Source organism: Tursiops truncatus, chromosome 9 (assembly GCF_011762595.2).
Source record: "Tursiops truncatus isolate mTurTru1 chromosome 9, mTurTru1.mat.Y, whole genome shotgun sequence".
NCBI classification, from domain to species: Eukaryota; Metazoa; Chordata; class Mammalia; order Artiodactyla; family Delphinidae; genus Tursiops; species Tursiops truncatus.
Window position 1 is genome coordinate 13,484,458 of NC_047042.1, and position 20,071 is coordinate 13,504,528.

Consider the following 20,071-nt stretch of genomic DNA (forward strand, 5'->3'; position numbering starts at 1 on the left):
GGCTGATTGGGTGTCCTTGAGCCAAAGCCGTTTGGAAGGGGAGCCCTGCATCTCCCAGGAGTAGACCTGCCTTAGTATTCCTGCTGTGCTAAGGTGTGGGCTGGGAGCACCCACAGGAAGCATGGCTTCGGCAAACACCATGATGGATTTCAGAGCACAGCAGTTAGGGTCCTTGGGTAGCTATGCTCCCTGTAGTTGAAGATCTGTAAGGTACCTCTGGACTTGTGCCTAAGCTCTCTTCACCAAAGGGAGTTCTTTTCTAGTGGAGTGGGCTTGTGAAAATACCGTTTGTAGGAGGGGCTGAAGAGCCTTGTGGAGAAGAACTCATCCTAAAGGAAGAGATGATCAGGCCCAGTGAGCTAAGCACAGACACAAAACTTTCCGTGTGGTAAGGGAATAATTCTGAGCAGGGCCTCCTGCCTAGCTCTTGCTTCTGCCTCCTGGCTCAGTCCCATGGAGAAGCAAGAAGGGTGGAAAGCTGCAAGTAACAACCAAATAGCCGGTTCAACTAAAATTTCGGAAGGATACAGGTAGCACTCTTCTCTCCTTTCTCTGCTAGAACTTAACACACAAAAAGAGGAGAGGTATTCTTCCAACCTGTGTCTCAAAATCCTAAACAAAAGCTAATATGCAGGACCTCATGGGAAGTGATCGTGGAGGTAGGAAGCTGCAGTGTTGCCCATCCTTCAGACAGAGGGATCCTGTTGGATCAGGAGAAGGAAGGAAGGAAGAGAGAGATTGAGAAGAGAGGAGAGAAGAAGAGCAGGGATTGCTCAAGGATTCTGTGCCAGTTAAGCTGGGCAAAGTTATGCTATAGTAACAAATAAGCCCTAAACACAGTGGTTAAAACAACAAAAGTTTACTTCTTGCTTACGGTGCTTTCATAGTGGGCTGGCTAAGGGCTTCGTTCCACATCACTGCCTCTTCATTCCAGGACCCCGTCTCATAGGGTGGTCATTTTCTAGAACACTGCTGGTGACCTGGCAGAGGGGAAAGAGGAAGGACCCAGTGAGGTGCATTTGACTATGAAAGCTTTTGCCTGGAAGTGATGCACATCACACATCATTGGCCAAAACAAGTCAGGGGACTGCACCTGAGTCCAATGGGGTGGGTGGTCTAGTCCCTTAGGGTGCAGAGAACATCGATAAAGAGTAATAAGGTCTACTACATCCCCTGCTTTGGGGGGTCCACCTCAGCGGCGTTCAGGCTTCAGGGCATTGATATGAGGAGGTAAAAGGAGGCAGTTCTCCAAGTTAGTTCCAGGCATTTCTCTCTCCCTCTGCTACGTTAGTACTATTATGCTAAGTGTACTTTCGCTTTAGGGATGCTGTTCTAGCTGTTCCGTATTCCTAGAAAACTCTTCTCTCAGATGTTTGCAATGCTAGCTTTCTGATGTCATTTAGATATCAGCTTTAAAGTCACTTCCTCAGAAATGTCTTTCTTGATGGTCTAATCTATGTGACCCTGGTCCTCCCCTACCAGCTCTCCTTTTCACTTCACCATCTTCTACTTTCTTTGCGGGACTGTGTCAATCAGAAAACACACTCTACCTGATCATTTCGGTTTACTGCTTATTTATTTATTGTCTGTATTCCCTCACCAGAACACAAACTTCTTATTTATTATCCTATGCTGTTTTTGCCAGCTAAGTTCACACGCTTTTATGATGGGGTAGAAAAAGATAGGACTAGTGGTAGAAGGAAAAGGAAAAGGGAACAAAGGCCAAAGCCTTCACAGGTTGGGGGGCGAGGGGTGCCAAGGAGACCGGGGACAGAGTTGAGAGAAGGAGGTTTACAGAGTGAAGAAGTGCTATGGGGTACTGATGTTCCTTGAGAGTCAAGAAAAGGAAGGCCCTCCCCCTTACCTTTCTAACTCATAAAGTCATGGGTTAATATGCTGACCCATGAATTGTGAGTCTACCCAGGGCATTTCAGAAGTTAAGTGTTGGGGCTTCCCTGGTGGCGCAGTGGTTGGGAGTCCGCCTGCCGATGCAGGGGACGCGGGTTCGTGCCCCAGTCCGGGAAGGTCCCACATGCCACGGAGCGGCTGGGCCCGTGAGCCATGGCCGCTGACCCTGCGCGTCCGGAGCCTGTGCTCCGCAGCAGGAGAGGCCACAGCAGTGAGAGGCCCGTGAACTGCAAAAAAAAAAAAAAAACAGAAGTTAAGTGTTAAGGAAAATGCCTCGATGGCCTGCACATGGGATATTTAAGAGAGGGCCTGACAGAGTAGATAGATCTCAGCCCATGAGGGAGCACTTGCTTAGGCAGAAGACCAGGTGGAAAGGGTTCCAGGGCTGAGTGTCCTTGATCACAGCATCTCATTATTTGAGATTAAAACTCTAAAAACTGAACCTTCTTGGTGTCCCCGTCTGCGTCCCTGGTTGAGACAGGCCTAAACAAGAGGGGCTTTGTCCAACCACTCAAGCCCCAGCCCACCTTTCCGAGTGATTTTGGCCAGGGGCAGCACATGCATAGCCTGTACAGACACATGCAGACCACTTGTGGGTAAGGAAATCTGGATTGGAGGGGACAAACTCTGATAGTTTTCATGACCAGGCACGAAAACAACATGAAAATAAAAGTAACATGTTGAAGACTTGGAGGAAAATTTTATTTTAAATATTTTACAATAATAGCACATCCTCAAGAGGTCCCTAGAATTAAGTATTTTTGTCAATTATTTAGTAAGTGCCAAATTTGCTCTTGCTAGGGAAGAAAATTACATGGTTGCTCCTAAATTATTAAACAATATTCTGATGGCACTGACAGAGCAAGTAGCAGTGTATTGACCAGTCACTAGTCAATGACTAGTTGACTAAACACTAGTGCAGCTCTGTTTTATCTTGCTACGTGAAATAGAAGAGAAAAAAAAGCCATTAACTCCTGTGAACTACATCTGCAAACTCTGATGGAAAGTCACATGTAAAGTTCATTGTCCTTTATGAAAGTAGAAAAGCCCACAAATGAATTCTTTTAAGAAATGCCTAAATGAACTTCGAAAATGAAACTTCTGCAGGGAAATTTAGTTTGGAGGTAAGGTCTTTCTCAAGTTCTTCTTTATGGGATTTCATAATCCAGCCAATTTTTTTTTTTGCCTGTGTCAATTTATCACTATAACCCTCTCAATACCTAGGACAGGGAATAAATGAATGATCTTTCTGGGAAGTTTTTCTTAAGCTTGACTTTCTTGCTGCATCCTCTAAGAAGGATGGGTGTGGGGAGAAGAGAAAGAGAGAAACTCGGGTTAATGCTAAATCCTGAAATTAACTGTCTTTTGATGCAGTGAGTTGCTCTACCAGTTTAGCTAGGGCCACTGCACACCTTGCCAAGTTGCTCTCCTCCGGGTCAGGGACCTTCGGCGTTCAGTGAATGAGGAGACATGATGCTATGGGAGAATTTTTGACCCAAAACTGGAAGACTGAATCCCATCCCTCTTGGTGTTGAGTGCCAGGCAGATGAATGATCTAGATACAGCCTGTCAAGATGAAAGAGCATTAATTAGGAAAGAGATGGTCGGTCCTTTAATGGAACACTTACCAAGTGCCCGTGACGTGCTAGGTCACATGTCATCGGTTCTCACATCAACCCTGTGAGATGATTATTATTTCTGCCCCACCTGATGAGGAAGTTAGGATTTCAAGAGACCCAATAACTTGTTCAAACTTTCACAATTAGGGAGGGGAATGGTGGGTGGGGGGAACTTGGATTTGAACCCATTGTCTTTAACGTCAAATCACAGCATGCTACCTTAGAGGCGCCTAGAAAGAGAAGCGGTCATTCCATTTCAGGAGCTCACAGTATAGTTGGAAAGACAAGGAATATGCAGGTGGAGAAGAGCTCAAGGAGCAGGGGAGGGTAAAGATGTTTTGAGCTTCTACCACGAACCAGTGCTCAAGACCATTCTTTTGACTCAAGACCTCTCAGATGGCTAATGGCCTGGGAAGTTAGGCTAAGCAAGCTTAACTAATTTCCCTAAGGGTCTCCCAATCAGATCTTTATTTAATTAATTTATTTATTTTAAAATTTTTATTGGGGTACAGTTGATTTACAATGTTGTGTTAGTTTCAGGTATACAGCTAAGTGAATCAGTTATACATATACATATATCCACTCTTCTTTTTAAAGATTCTTTTCCCATGTAGGCCATTACAGAGCACTGAGTAGAGTTCCCTGTGCTATACAATAGGTTCTTATTAATTACCTATTATATATGTAGTAGTGTGTATATGTCAGTCCCAATTTCCCAATTTATCCCTCCCCCTCTTGCCCCCTGGTAACCATAAGTTTGTTTTCTATACCCATGACTCTACTTCTGCTTTGTAAATAAGTTCATTTGTACCTCCTTCCCAGTCAATTTTTTCTTTTTTTTTTTTTGCGGTACGCGGGCCTCTCACTGCTGTGGCCTCTCCCGTTGTGGAGCACAGGCTCCGGACGCGCAGGCTCAGCGGCCATGGCTCATGGGCCCAGCCGCTCCACGCCATGTGGGATCTTCCCGGACCGGGGCACGAACCCGCGTCCCCCGCATCGGCAGGCGGACTCTCAAGCACTGCACCACCAGGGAAGCCCTAGGCACTGTTATTTAAGCTCTGTCAACAAACATTATTAGTCAACTGAGAATTTTGGCATTAAGCTGCTTTAGAGCTGGCAGAATCAGAGGGAATCAGTGTTTTGGGTCATCATGTGCCATTCAAGACTGATCACATTTGGAGACTCAACAGAACTTAATTCAAATACCTCTTCCTCAATGCATATTCAAATACCACATCTTCAATGCACTGTGTATGGAAACACCTCTTCTTCAATGTGTCTGTAAAAAGGGGATACCAAGAGTTCTGAGGACACAATCTCAAAATCTTTCTTGTTATCTGTGGTTTAGAAAAGTCCTGTACTTTGTAGAAGACCCTAGAATTCTGGAGCTAGTGGACGACTTGGCCAAAGGGTCCACATTTCCAGGTTCCTTATTCAGGGTTCCAGTCCCTGCGTTATGCTGTGACAAGGCTGGATATATTTCTAGTGTTTGGAGGGTGATGCTCTTTTTTTTTTTTTTAATGTTTATTTATTTAAGCTGCACTGGGTCTTAGTTGTGGCACGCAGACTCTTAGTTGCAGCATGCATGCGGGACCTAGTTCCCAGACCAGTGATTGAACCCGGGCCCCCTGCATTGGGAGCATGGAGTCTTACCCGCTGGACCACCAGGGAAGTCCCTGGAGGCTGATGTTCTAAAGTAGAAATAAAAGAGAGACTTTCAGTAACTGAGCCCTAATATTTAAGATCCTTAAGTGAAGGTGGAAATATTTTGGTGTAATCAATTATGATGCCAACTTCTTCGATCTTTATCTACTCGGAGAAAGATTTCAGAAGTTGTGGTCTTAATTTCAGTTGAAACTGTTCTTTCATGTCTAATAGGGACTGGATTTTGATAGTTCTCCTTCCATTTGCTCAGAACTCTTCCTTTTATTTTAGGATAGTCCTAGCATATCTGCTACCGTTCAAAAAGAAATAAACAGGATTATTACGTGTTACTGGAACATATGGGTGTTTGATGTGACTTTTCTCTCTCCAGTTGCAAGCAAGGGTGAGGAAGCCTCGTATAACTTTGTTTAGTCATCTAGTTTATTTATTTAGTTTTACAATAATCCACATGTTTTTTAAAGAGTGAAGATTCACGCTCTCGTAATTGTCCCCTGGGGTCACTAATTCAGGTGCCTAAGGAGCTGGGACTGCTCAAGCAAACTGAACTATGGGAATGAGATGCTTTTGTTGGACTGCAGGCTGGCGTGCTATCCGTTGGGTGCTGGCGTCTGTTTTTTTCTCTGAGGTCCTTTTTCTCTCTGAACGTCGGATATTGTCAACATGAGCTATATAGCCCGAAGGGTGAGCTGTGAAACTGGCATAACAAGGAGCTCTCGGGAGCCTCTGGAGCCCCAGCGCCTGCACAGCAATTTTGAAGCTCTTCTTTTTCAATGTGGGGTTCAAGACAATCTCCTGCCATCTCCATTTACCCTCGAGTAAGAGGATTCCCATGAAGTCACCATGGATGACGGTCCTCTCCGGCAGGGACTGTTTCTGCTGCCTGGTTGTTATCTTTGGTATCTTCAGGGAAAGGCACTCAGAGAAGGAGGTGCGCTTCACCATGGCGATTCCTCTCCCAGCGAAATGAATACAAACATCTAATGTCATGACCCCCCTCCTGTTCCACACATTCAGCACGTTTGACACTGTTAGCAGCCATCGTGCAGGCCCAGAGCACATCAGCAAGTAGATCAGAATGTCCTTTTGCACTGGGAGATGAAGCCTGCGTCTTGCCGGGCAGGGGCAGGAATCTTTGGCGGAGATGTGGCAGAAGCATCCTTCAGGGTGTGTCTGTGGATGTGTGAATTATTGACATATTCAGTGGGTTTTGTCTTCCTTTGACTTCCCTCTCCCATTCCCACAAGCTAACCAGGAATCTGTGCTGTCTTTTGCCAAGCACAATGGAAAGCTTGGTTGTTTGAAAACAACCCCTTTTCCTAGTGTTGGTTTTGGCAACGATGAGCTTATCAAGGAGACTCTGGGAGGAGGAGAGAAAGGTGCGTGTCTTTTAGGGAAGATGGCAGAAATCAGAAAGGAAAGGGAAGCCTGATTCGTGGCACCGGAACAACAAGGTTGACGGAAAAAGAACCACCTTCAAGGGACCGTGCGGGCTTGGACTCTGAGGCTGTCGGTGGTTACCAGTTGAACGGAAGAACAGAAGGGTATGTTTGAACATCTGCCAAAGCTCTTAGGCCCTTTCATCACCCTGGGAAATAGAGTAACATTCCTCATGATGACTGATGACCTCAGAATCAGACTCAATTTGACATAAAGGAAATAAAGCAAGTGATATTTATGTGTATGCGGGTCTGTGGCGTGAAATTCCCCCTGCTGCAGATCCAGCTGCGCCAGTTGGGAAAGGCCCTGCAGACCGATGACATTAGCACATACGAAGAGCGGGCGCTTGCTTCTTGCAAGAGCTTTTTTTTTTTTCGTGCAAAAGTTTTTAAGTTGAAGAAACCTAAGAGACAGGAGTGGGAAGAGTGTGACTTTATATATGACAAAGACATTACGTTGTCATTCATATTGCAGGTCATTGCTTTGGGGGCAAAATCCTTGTTTTAAGATTTTTAGTAGGGTTTATTCTGAGGCTTAGAAAACTCAGGAGAGTCGGGCCTTCGAGACAAATGCATTTGCCTTGATGAAACACATTTGCAATAGCTTTCCAACAGTGGCCTGGAGACTACTCCCAATTCACACTGGACTTTAAAAAAATACTTTTTTATTCTGTTTTGAAAATGGACCAGGTTTGGGGCACTAGTTCACGTAGCTACCATACCCACTCTTTCTGCCCAGAGAGCGAGGAGAATGAATGGGTCAATCAGCTGACATATTTCCATCCAATTTCAAGGATAGAATGTGTTCATTTTCTGACTAATGGCATGTCATTTTGCAGAAGCCTTTGGTCGCGAATTAATCCTGGAATCAAAACAGATTTTCTGGGGAGCAATCTTCCATCAAGTATTGATTTTTTTACACTCATAGAGTCTGTACTCCCTAATTTAACCTGACAATGATTCTGCACAATGGCCTGGGAGCACCTTGGCAGCTCGCTGAAGGAACTTTTACTGTCTCTTCTTTCTGCAAAGTAGAAGGGAAAAAACCCACACCAGCTAGCCCGGTCAGTCACTGGGGGGTATTTATGACCTGATACTTCACTTCTGGTGATTCGGAATGGGCAGAGAGCTGCCTTCTAACTTTTAAGGCAGTGCTGGGAGAGAGAGCTTTGCCTTGGCAGGAGACTGTTCAAAGGAACATTTTTTTTTTAAACTGCCAATATTAAACAAATCTCTAATATGTGGTTCGGTCATGGCCGGTGTTTTCAAATGATGCCATCTTTCTGTGCCCGACAAACATGAGAAAATGAGAAAGCATTTTCCAAAGGGACGCTTTTCCTTTTGAATTTCAATAAACTTTGCTGCACTTTTTCCCCTTCTGTTTTCTCAAAGGTGCTCTTGGATTCCTACTTCCTGGGTCCCTATCTGATTCTTGGGAACTCAGCAAAGATCCTTGAGCTGTGCTTGGTTTTAAAAGGGGCCTTAAAGAGCTGAATATGACACAGCCCCCTCCTTCAAGGAGCTTAGGGTTTGAAAAATGTGGATAAAACGAGCATATTCCATCTGTGACAGAGAATATAAACTATGGAAAGTATGGACAGGGGCCAATGGGGTGTTGGGAAGTTGGAGCAAAGATGAGACCACACCTGTTTGGGGAAGCTTGGAGAGAACTTTGTGGAGGAAAAGGCATTTGAGTTGGGCCTTGAAGGATGGTGTGTCACAGACTCTTAGTAAACACTCACTGAATGGCTGTGTGCTTCCTTACGTTTTCCAGCTTCCTTTGCAAGTGACTTGAGACCATGTGACCGTTTCTGACCAATGGACTAAAAGTGAAAGAGACATGAGTCCCTTTTAGGTGGAAGCAATTGATTCTCCTTTTTTTTCCCCTGGCATAGTGATTGGATGGATGAGAACCTTGCTTTCCAAAGCAAGGACTTGTATGAGCCAAACCTAAACTTTTATGTTACATTTAAACCACCAAGAAAATCTGGGTTTGTTTGACATCACAGCATAGGCTAGCCAAAATAATACAGATGAGTAGAATTACTTAATGAGAAGCGATGTAAAAATCTAGAGTGATGTAGTTACGAAGGTTCCTAGACAAAAATTTTGATGGACCCAGGAGCTCCGAGCTCATAAAAACTCAGTGCTTTAGTAGCTCATAGAAACCAGTGGCAGGTTTTAAGTGAAGATGAATTATCTTCTACTTACTGAGATATTGTTTGGGAAGAAGGCGTGTACAGTTATTACAGATGGAAAATAGAATCAATAAATTGGCTGAATAATGCATTAAGGACTTTTAAGGAGTCCCTGAGTCATAGGTATCTTGATCGATTAGTGTGGTTTGGAGGTCATATCCTCTGCATTCAACATCTTTAACCTAAAGAAGAATAAAATTATCATTCGTGCATTAATTTAATAGGCACTTGGAGAGACAGGTAAAGCAGAAGCAGAATCCTGGCCCTTGAAGAACTTATAGTTTGGTCGGGAAAGCACAATTCCAAGCACTGTAGAGAATGATGAAATAAGGAACAGAGGAGCGATCAGCAGATCAGAGAAGGCTTTCTGGAAGCTGAGAGCTGGTCCAGGGGAAGTGAGAGTTATAGATTGCTGGACAGGAGATGAGCATATAGTCCCACTGGAGTGAGTAAGGGACTGAACGGCTGATGGAAAGAACTCATGGAGAGTTTGTGTGAAAGCAATGTCAAATGTCCTCATCAAAGAGGAAGGAGTGGATCTAAGTAAGGGAAGAGTGAGGAACTCTCCCTCCCAATGTTTTCCTAGTATTAGCTGTTTCTCGCTGACCTGGAGATCTTATGAAACGTGACACACGGTTGGCCATGACCATGCTGCATTTTGGACAGTGATTATCCTGCCGTTTAGATTGAACCTTCTTTCTTTCCCTCCATCGGTTATACGTCAGGTTGTTATTGCCTGTGACAGCCATAAAATTACTCCATTAGACCAACTACCCATTTTCAACAAACCATAGCCTGACCAATACATTGCATTGCTTCCTGGTGCTGTGACCCTCATAAGCATTAGTTTCTTTATACGTAAAGCGAGAATTAAATTAAATGAGATAATTTATATAATGCAGTAATATAGCATCTGCATACGGTAGATTCTTAGTTATTGATAACATTACTATTACCAGTCTATTATTTTCATCATTAAATCAGAATGCATTTGTGATCACAGAGAAAGCTCTTCTGGGTGGTGGTAAAAAATGAAATTTCACTTTGTCTTAAACGATTTCAGGTCATGTTTATTTGCCCTGTTGGAAATCCAAAGTTCCAGACTGTTGAGAACAAAACCATTACTAATATTTATGGCTTTTAACAATTTACTTTCTTTGCTTTTTCCTTTCTTCGATCATCAAAGTAAGGAAGTTGTTTCCATGTGGTCTGCAAATGAGAAATGAATTTACTAATTCCGTTTTTTAATAACTTCTTGGAAATTGTGAACTTTCAAAAATGGGCAAAAGACATCAAGTACTATTTTGGAAATTCTCAGAGACTCCATCTTCCTGTCTTAGTGCCTTCAGGGTGGGAGATTTTCCAGCTCTTTCACCCCTGCTTTTTGTATGATAGGGGAAAGCTGCAATTACGCCTGATTCTCATTTATTTATTGATTTTTGGCTGTGTCACATGGCTTGCGGGATCTTAGTTCCCCGACCAGGGATTGAACCCAGGCCCTCGGCAGTGAAAGCACTGAGTCCTAACCACTGGACCGCCAGGGAATTTCCTCTCCTGCCTTTTAAAATTTCACTTTAGTAACAAATGTTAAATTAAGAAAAATAGATCAAATGTCCTTTGAACAAGTGAACAGTATAGAATGAGTTTTGCGGGGGTTAAACTACAGGTTGTAAGAAATAGTCACACAAAATCCCTTGTGTTTGAAACAGTGATTGAGATAGCCCATCACAATGGCGTTACGCAGACGTTGTTTTAGAGAGCTCTTTTTCTTTCCTACGAATTAAAGAAAACTTCTGCTCAGTTGAAAAACTGCCACCTTTTTTGTTCCTTTAAAGTTTTTTTTTTTTTAAATCAAAGTGGGTCTGTACATTAGCAAAGCACTTTAACGACCTTGTGCATGATCGCAAAGTGCTCTATTATATGCAAGTGCCCTGGAGGGAAATAGCACTTTTCACAATTGTAGATTTCCAACTTTATCCCTTTTAAAAACATATCAGTGATTTTTACTGCAAGAAAGATCTTTAGATTTGCGTGAAACCACTTTCTGATTCTCAGAAGATGCTAACATTTAATCATATTTGTGGTTTGAGCTGTGTTCTGGAACCAGTCTTCAAAGTAGCGAGAGCAACTAATTATTCCTCTGAGCCTGCAAGGTGGGGGAAGTTTGCAGGGAGGTAAACACTGGTTATCATTATTTTATTTCTTTCCCCCTGACTCCCAGATATACGTGATTGTCAGAGAATACATGCGACGTGTCATTCTGATTGCCATGCAGCCCTCCATGCTGGGAAATTCTAGAAGCCCCTGAGAGCTCAAAAGTTGAAGCTTTGCTCTGGGTTTCTAGTAGAATGGAGACCTTACACCAATGATTCTGGGGCTGGAGACCCATGTTCTTGGATGAGAAGCACTTGAGAAATGAGTATACAACATGGGCCTTTGGGGGAGAGACTCAGGTCATGGACTATTAATCAGATAGGCATGGATTTAATTTCCACCTCTGGAATTTTCCTGGGTAAGTTACTTAAACTTCCCAAGCTTTATTTCTTCATGCTTATAATGGAGGTAATAAGACCTCCTTCATGGGGTTGTTGTGAAAATTAAATACACAGAGGTACATGCATGTCCAAGTTCACCCATGCGTGTGCGTGCACGCACGCGCACACACACCACACACACAATTTTTTGGTGAAGCACTTAGTTCAGTTCCTGGCAGGAAGAATTTAATAAGTAGCAGTTGTTATTCTTATTACAGTTAAATAGCTTTGTCTACACTTCTATGGTGGCACACAGAAACATGTGTTACACTCAGATAAAATACAAAAATCCAGAGAAATAAGATTGTCTGAGGTCTAGTCCTCAGCTAAAGTGAAATGGAGAGAAACACTGTTTCAGATTTTCTTAGCCAGGTACCTTCTGTGGGTATAATGGAGTGCAGGCTGGTTTGTCTTTCCTATCTGGGTGTTTAAGACAGAGACAACTTGGGAATAATTTTCTCCCCTTACTTTGAGACCTGACTCTAAAATAGAGTTTTATTACTATATATTTTTTCTTTCTGACATCTGCATTAAGTACTCACTGGTCATTGGTAGACCCCAGCTGCATTTAGATTGTTGAATGAAACCAGGTAGAAAAAAATGACGTTCTGTATGAAAGTTTAGGGTCAGTCAGATTGTGTGTGTTTCAGTGAGTATAATCACATCTTCAGAGAAATGAGTGAAGGGTTTAAGTTTGCGTTTCGAGACCTTAAAAGCCATTTTAAAAAGTGCATTAACACATAGAATTGATTTGCATGGTTTGGAAACGGGGAAAAAAGGAAGAATCAAAATTCTGTATTTGTTTCTGATTTGGTTATTTATTTTTATGGTTTGAAAAGAACTTTAAAATGCAGGTTAAAAAATAGCCTTGGGGTCTATTTTGTTCACTTTTATCTAATAGATTCACCTGTGCTCACTGAGTAGTAGATAATGATCATCTGAAATAAAGAGACTTAAAATCCCACATAAAAAATACGTAGCCACTCAATAGTAAAGACCACTAAAAAAATTTTGTGGAGGTTTATATTGGAACAAGGAGGGGTGTGATCCCAGAAAATACGCTTTAAGAAAGCAAAAAGACCAGTAGATCTGGTTTGCAGCTTATCAATACGTCCAAAGCCCTCTAATAAATACATAATAAAACACCTTGCAGTTGCCATGTCCCGAAGATGTTTGCCTTTTAATTTGGGGATTTTGGATCCTGTCTTATCAAATAAAATTTTCCTAACAAAATTTGGTTGACTTGAGCAAAATTTCTGATGTGCAATGGGAAAACAAGAATCTCAGACAGTTAGAAAGCAAATCATCTTTGTGGATTTAATTGCCATTGACAGAAAAAGGCCACTGGGCTGGAAAGATAATCATCGTTCAGCAAAAAGGCATTATACAGTTTGAAATCAAGGAAAAAAAATTCTATTAAGTTAAAACAGCTGGAAAATGAAATCAAACAAAGAAAATATTTAATTAAAATGATTTGCTTTATTTTTTATTTTATTTTATTTTTTGGTCAGTGAACTTTTTTTTACTGCAAATGTGACACATGCGACTAAATAGCACACGTCTAGGCCAGGCATAAGCTGATATTTATTGATAAATGTCAATCTTGAGAGAAAAAATAATGGACCTACTGCTTTTAAGTTTATTGCATTTCCATACCAAGCCAATTTTTTTTTTTTTTGGCCAAGGCTGAAGAAAAAGCCTGGTTCATCTTACCTATAGGCATCTCCCCAAATGACCTGGGAGGTCATTTTGATCCAGTAGTTCACTTGTAAAGGGATTCAGACAAGGTCACAGCAGGTGGAATGCCCTCTCCCTTCCTGAGTCGGACCCCTTCTCAGATGAATGCATCTGTCCCTCCCAGACTAAAGCTGCCACAGTGGCTTGATTTTGTGTTTATGAAGCCTGCTGCTGCTTCTGTTTTCCTTACTTCTTCTTCTCACTTCGCTAGCTTTGTAAATGTCCTTTCGTAGCCCCGTTCACTGCCCTTTGCAGACCGCTCCCTCCCAGCCCTCAAGACTCGCACCGGAGGACCACCGCAGGTAAGGCTTTCCCAGGTGGGCCATGCAATTAAAAAATATTGTCAAGTATGGATGTAGACATGGTCTGGATTTGAGTGAGTTTCTCCTCCTTCCCCAGAGTCTGAGCCTTTGTACTGAAGAGGGGCAGCAACCCCGGGATCCATATTCACGGATCTAAATGAGGTCCCTGGGCCAATAGTATTTCAACTACATATTAAATCTCTCTCTCTCAAATCTCTTTTTTCTAGGAGACATCAAGCCATCATAGATAGGATATTCATTCATTCATGTACTTCTTCATTTATTTATTCATTTTGCTTTTTACTGGGTGCCAGGCTCTGTACTGCCACTGAAAATACAAAGATAATTAAGAAGGAACTATTGCTAAAGGAGGACGGCGGTGCTGTAGAATGAGGTTTAGGTTCTTTTCAGTTTCCCTAAGGCCCTGAGTTCATGCCCCTTAGACTCTGACTTACTCACTCTACCTTTGCTCCTTCTCATTTGTAATAGATGAAAAATAAACCAGATTGCAAATCCTTTTTCTTTCTTTTTCAGCGCAAACCATGTACCAAGATTTTTGGTCCAAATTGTGTAGGATAAGTTAAATTGCATTCTATTAACCAATATGAGTGTATTACTGTAAGCATAGTTAACGTTGAAATAAAGTTTTAGAAAGAAAAAAACCCAACCCTCCAACCCCTGCTGGGTGCTCTAGCATGTTCTCTCTCTCTCTCATTCCTGTCATTCCTGCCACAGGAATGAAGGTCAAGAATCTGGCTTTAGTAATTGAAGATGAGGTAAGCAACCACGGAAGACTATATCTCATGGCCTTTGTTTTCTCTGTGAAATGGGAGGCAAATTCAGTGCCCAGAAGCAGGCTGAAGAATAGGAAGAGTAGTCAAGTGTAACCTGGGTCACCCTGGCTCTTTATCTCCTTTTCCAGCAGGTCCAGCAACCCCTGAATGAGCCCCTGAAGTATTTCAGGAGTTACCAGAGTGTCTTTCATATGCTCAGGGACACATCCACTCAGGGACTCCTGCTGTGTCAGGGTCTCCATAATACTCACTGGGTTTCCTGCCAGTGGCCCCAGAAGGTGGCTACCACTAAATGGCCATGCCCCTTTGACCCTCCCCCACTCCTCTGGGCTGTGGTCCTGTCCTGTCTCTTCTGATCCGGCAGTGTCCTGCTGTTGGCCCCTCTGAGCGTTCTCTGTTATCACGCTCCCAAGCTGCGTTACCCATGCCCTTCATGGGCTTCAATACGAAGAGAAACAGTTCTTGTAGTTTTTACTTCCTTCTCTCTCGTACACAGACAAGTGCCCGAGGGCTGGCTCAGGCAATTATCTGAATAACAGCCACCTTGCTGCTCTCAGAAACCCTGCTGTGCTCCAGTGACTAAGGCTCTGTGGCTAGAACAGCATCACCGTCGTGAAGGCATCAGCAGAGGACTGCGTGTCCTCACCACACAGTCTAAAACCCAGCCATGGATGCAACCCAAGTCCCCATGTCAGCAGACTCCAGAAAACACTCTGTCTCTCTTTTTTTTTTTGGCCTCACCTCGCAGCATGTGGGATCTTAGTACCCGGACCGGGGATGGAACCCGTGCCCCCTGCAGTGGAAGCGCGGAATCTTAACCACTGGACCGCCAGGGAAGTCCCCCAAAGAAACCTCTCTTCATAACTCCTCCAACAGATCCAGACTGGCCAGAATATGACAGCAGCAAACTAAGACTTAAGTTCAACTCCATGCTAGAAAAGTTTTAGAACGGCTACCAAGGGGATGGAAAATGTACCAGACTAGGAAAAGTTACAAAAGTGCTGAATTTCACTCACCGCTCCATGGAGACCAGAGACCTTTGATTGAAATGGCACCATCCAGCATCTGTCTGTTGTTTTTCCAGCAGTATTGAGCAGTCTAGGAAGGAAAGAGAGGTGAGTTGAGTCAGAATGGAGGATGAGAAGGGCTCGTAGGGCACGGTAATAGAGTGTGAGGGGATTGAAAACAAGTTTGTAAAATTGTTGGTGGAATATTTATTGGGAAGCTCAGTTGGGTGGAGCACAGAAGGAAGGGGAACCTGGCGAGTGATGGAGTCATTTGTGTAGCGAGCATTTATTGATCACTGACTATGTGCCACGCAGGTACAGGCACAGGTTCTGGGAAGTTTATGGGCTAGTTGGAGAGGTAGCTAAGTAGCTAAGACTGGCTTCCAAGACATGGGATGGCCTGGTAGACGAGAAGGAGTTAGCCAAGAGGAGAGAGAGGAAAGCCTGCTCCCAGGCAGAAAGGCCGGCTTGGGTGAAGGAGGCGGATGGCAAGACCAGTGCCGGCCGGCAGGGGGCGTAGAGGTCTGCAGGGGAGTCGTGAGGGATGAGGTTGAGAGGTAGTCAGGGACCGCATCAGCAGGGGTCGTGGAGCCTTGAAGGATACTTTGAGGGCTGTCTACCTTTATCTCAAGGCTGAGTTTTATTTGGCCCTCGTTGCTCAGTGGCCTTCTCAGTTTTGTCTTTTCCCAGTTGGGGTTAAAGAGCTTTCTTCTTTCAGCCTACAAATTCCTGAATTTCCAACTTGCTGCAGCAAAGGAAATTGTGCACTAGGGGAACCATGGGTGGATGTCTTGGGGAAAGGCATCAGGAGAGACCTGCCATAGGACTTGGCTTGTGCTGGGTGACGTCAGGGAGGGTTTAAGGAAGAGAAGGCTCATTCTAGAGTGGGTGCTTTCAGGAGCTGGGGCCATTCCATGATTGGGAATCTCCCTATTTTGTATCTAGGAGATGGGGGAACAAAACAGGGCCGGGGTTGTCATTGGTGAGGAAGCAGTTGTCACTAATGTGGGGCAGTCCTGAGCCCTGTCGTTAAGGCATCCAGGAAGGACAATGCGACCAAAACAAGAAGGGCTGGTGGTGAACAGCGGCTGCCCTGGGCTGAGGAAGGAGGCAAGACACCCTCCTGGAATAGAGATACATCACCTTGGTCAGCAGAACTGCAGAGAGAGAGGCACTCATCAGAATGCGGGAAACTTTTCAGCTATAAGGATCCAACTTTCCAGCAATGCGGAGTGGGGAGAGGTTTGAAGACCGAGGCCCCTCTCTGGATGCTCAGAGCCAAGCAGATGAAAAACGAAGGGGTTTTAGTGCAGTGGAGAGCACGACCTTCCCCAGGGCTTTACGTGGCCCTAGTGGTTTGTTTTTTTCAGCCCTAAGATGTATAATTTTGTTTTTCTTTGTAGATTTTGTGTTGGCTCATTTCGATTCCTCCATTTCTTCCCTCCCCTTTGCCCTCCTGTGCCCGTGGTTGTCTCTTTTTAAAATTTTATCTTGTGAGTCCAGTTTGCTTGCCTCTGCGCTGAGCCTTTTGGTTTATTGAAAGCATGCCTACGTTATTCATTCTGATGTTTTTCCTTGCAACTCTGTCTCGCTGGTGTGGATGCCAGGTTATCTGAACACAATAACTACCCTTTAAAGAAAGCTTTCTCTTTGCTCACTTTCTTAGCCCAAGTTGCCTATTGCTGCCCTTTGTAAAGCTCATGACTAAGGCAGCGGGTCAGTCATATTGTTTGTACATATGGGTGATTTCCTACGTGTGGGTACATTTATCCTGGGACTGTGAGATGAAAAAACTGATTCCCAAAGAAATACACCAGCATTTGCATGCAAAAACATAAAAAACAAAACCAAAAAACTATCCCTTACCATAGCCTTCTTCTTCCAGTGCCGCTGCCAAAGGTTAAAATGCTTCTGGTCCCCTCTTTGAGCTCATCTATAAATCACACCAGAAAATTGGTCTTATTGCTTATGAATCACACCTTATTATTTGACCTAAATTTATATTACCTAGCATTGTCACCCATCTTATTTAATCAAATCTGCTTCATATGGCTTTATTTACAGGATGATATTAAAAATATTTGACAGCACAGGCTAATCAGAACAGATGCTATTTATACCCAACAGTTATACCTCTAGTGATATGTATCCTCTGAATATTAGTTCTGCTTTACGATATTCTAAAACATTTTTAAAAATAAAAATACCCCACATATGGTGAACTTTGATATTTTTTGAATTTCCAGTGTCCAGTCCTAGCTTGCTCTATTGGAGGAATTCCCATCATGTTACAGTGCCCCCATCAGGTGCATGTGTATAACGCTTAGGGTGCACATGATATGGTCATAGAAGGTGTCGATATGGCTTGGAAGACATAGAGGACGTGTTTGGAAGACAAAATCATTCTCTTTTTTCTTACATCTTTTTATACATCTGGAGTATAACTGCTTTACAGTGGTGTGTTAGTTTCTGCTGTATAACAAAGTGAATCAGCTATACGTATACATGTATCCCCATATCCCCTCCCTCTTGTGTCTCCCTCCCACCCTCCCTATCCCACCCCTCTAGGTGGTCACAAAGCACTGAGCTGATCTCCCTGTGCCATGCAGCTGCTTCCCACTAGCTATCTATTTTACATTCGGTAGTGTATATACGTCCATGCCACTCCCTCACTTCGTCCCAGCTTCCCTTTTAATGTAAGGGGGGAGGGTCTCACTTTTAAGAAAGAGTTCATGATGTCAGACCCCATAGTCCTACCAATCCCTGGGAAGGCATGTCTCCATGACTGAAACCTACTTTTCTCCACTAGTGCCTCTTGATTGGTTAGCAAAGCCTGTGTGGAAATAGTCTCAGGAATCACATCTCCTCCCAGACCACCAGGGGCTGTTGTGTTTCCCTCCAAGATGAGCTGTGTGATGGGTCTAGTTAGGAGTCTGGGTAAATAATTATTGAGTTTGGGCAACTCGTGCAGCTGTGGTGTTTCACAGAGATGGCATTTCAGGATGCATGGGTTCCATTTTTGATCTCCTGATTTACCCTCTGTCTCTGCAATTCAAGACAATCATTTAAAATACCCATAGCAAAGAATCTTAAAAAGAGTGGATATATGTATAAGTGATTCACTTTGCTATATACCTGAAACTAACACAACATTATAAATCAACCATACTCCAATAAAATTAATATTTTATATAGAAAACAACAACAAAAAATATCCTACAAATGTTACAATATAAGAAACACAGTTGAACTCTGATATTCTTACAGTGGAAATAGCTTTGTTTCTTTGTATTTTCTAGTTTTTCTACAACGAACATAGATTACTTGTATAGTAAGAGATATCATCAACAACAAAAACTGGAAGGAAAAATAAGCAAAAATATTTCCCAATTTATATCTTTTCCCTCATGTATAGTCACAGACGTGGCCCAAGTGGTGACCAGAACCGTGGCATCCAAAGTGGACTCATATGAGGCCCAGCGATCTATGGGTTAGTTAAGGAGTTTAGTCAGTCTCAGTGCAAGTAATTCCTAGTGGATCTTCCTCTATGAGAACATTTATCAGTAGCATTGAGTACATCTATGCAGGCCTCAAATCTCAGATGAGGGTGCAAGATTTGGAGATGAGGACAGTAATACCTATATATGGTAGGAATCTAAGAAATTCTGGCCTCTTTTCTGCTTTTATCCAGCATCTTAATAAAGCATCTGCGAAAGACGTCAATGTTACAGGTCACCACAAATGTTGTCATTGCATATGGGCCCCTTGCTCTTTGACTGAAGTTCAGTTTTTGGAGCAACTCCAGTTCTGGATCTGTGTGGCTGTATTGGCTGTCCAACCGTTGCATATCTACACATAGCCAAACACCCTAGGAGCATTCCGACTTTCAGAGATGATGCCCCAATGACCTCAACAATAAAGCCCATTAACACATACCGAGGCTGCCATGCAGATACCAGACTTGAGTGGTACAAATAAAGCAATGGGGAGAGTATGACTTTCTCCTGAATGACACCCCAGCAGGTCTGGTACGGAGCACAGCTAAAATCTTAAAAGTGACGTGACAGTATCAAAGAAGGTTCTGGAGTAGACCTACCAGTCTAGGTCCTGGCCCAGCTTCCTGTTTCTACACACACTGCATGTTCTTCACTTGCTGATGGGATTAGTCAAAATACCCTGTAGGATTCATTGACTTTCTTCTTCACTTTCCTACTGGTTTCATGATTAGAATGCTCTGCGTTCTTGGCTGGAGCCCCTAACTCTCAGTGACAGTAAAGCCGCGTAACACGTGTAGGCATTTCTAATTTTCTTTCATGTATTTTATTTATTTTTTTAGCCATGCCTTGCAGCATGCGGGATCCTAATTCCCTGACCAGGGATCAAACCCGTGCCCCCTGCTGTGGAAGTGTGGAGTCTTAACCACTGGACCGTCAGGGAAGTCCCTTTCATGTTTTTTCTTTTTTTTTCTATTTCTGCCAAGTACTAATCATTCAGGCTATGTTCACCTAAATCATAGTGAACTTGGTAATTAGATAATTGGAATTTATCATCAAAAGCAGTAAGCCTTTACTGAACTTTACCGTACATCAGCTACTGTACTCTACACTGGTGATTCAAAGACGGGGGTGTCAGACACCATTTCACTGGGGTTTAGTGTGTATTCATCGTGGCGAATACTCTAATTCCTAATGTATTCAAATGCCAGCTCTACTCTTGTACTTTGGGGTCTTGGTCAAGCCTATTGAATTTTATGATTCTTAGCTCCCGTCTATAAAATAGAAATCATCACACTTCCAAGGGCTTACGTTAGGAGCAAATGAAACAATGTACATGAAAGACCTTTGAAAACTATACAAATAAGAGATTATTGT

At 43.2% G+C, this 20,071-nt stretch overlaps 1 long non-coding RNA gene across 1 annotated transcript; it reads right to left on the bottom strand.

The window, feature by feature from the left end:
* Window positions 1-672: 672 nt before the first annotated feature.
* On the bottom strand, window positions 673-16,465 carry LOC141279507 (uncharacterized). The gene is made up of 5 exons (XR_012333871.1): window positions 16,344-16,465; window positions 15,210-15,291; window positions 3,321-3,474; window positions 1,865-2,135; window positions 673-980 (listed from the first exon to the last, which is right to left on the bottom strand). It is a non-coding gene; the product is annotated as an uncharacterized lncRNA (long non-coding RNA).
* Window positions 16,466-20,071: the final 3,606 nt, after the last annotated feature.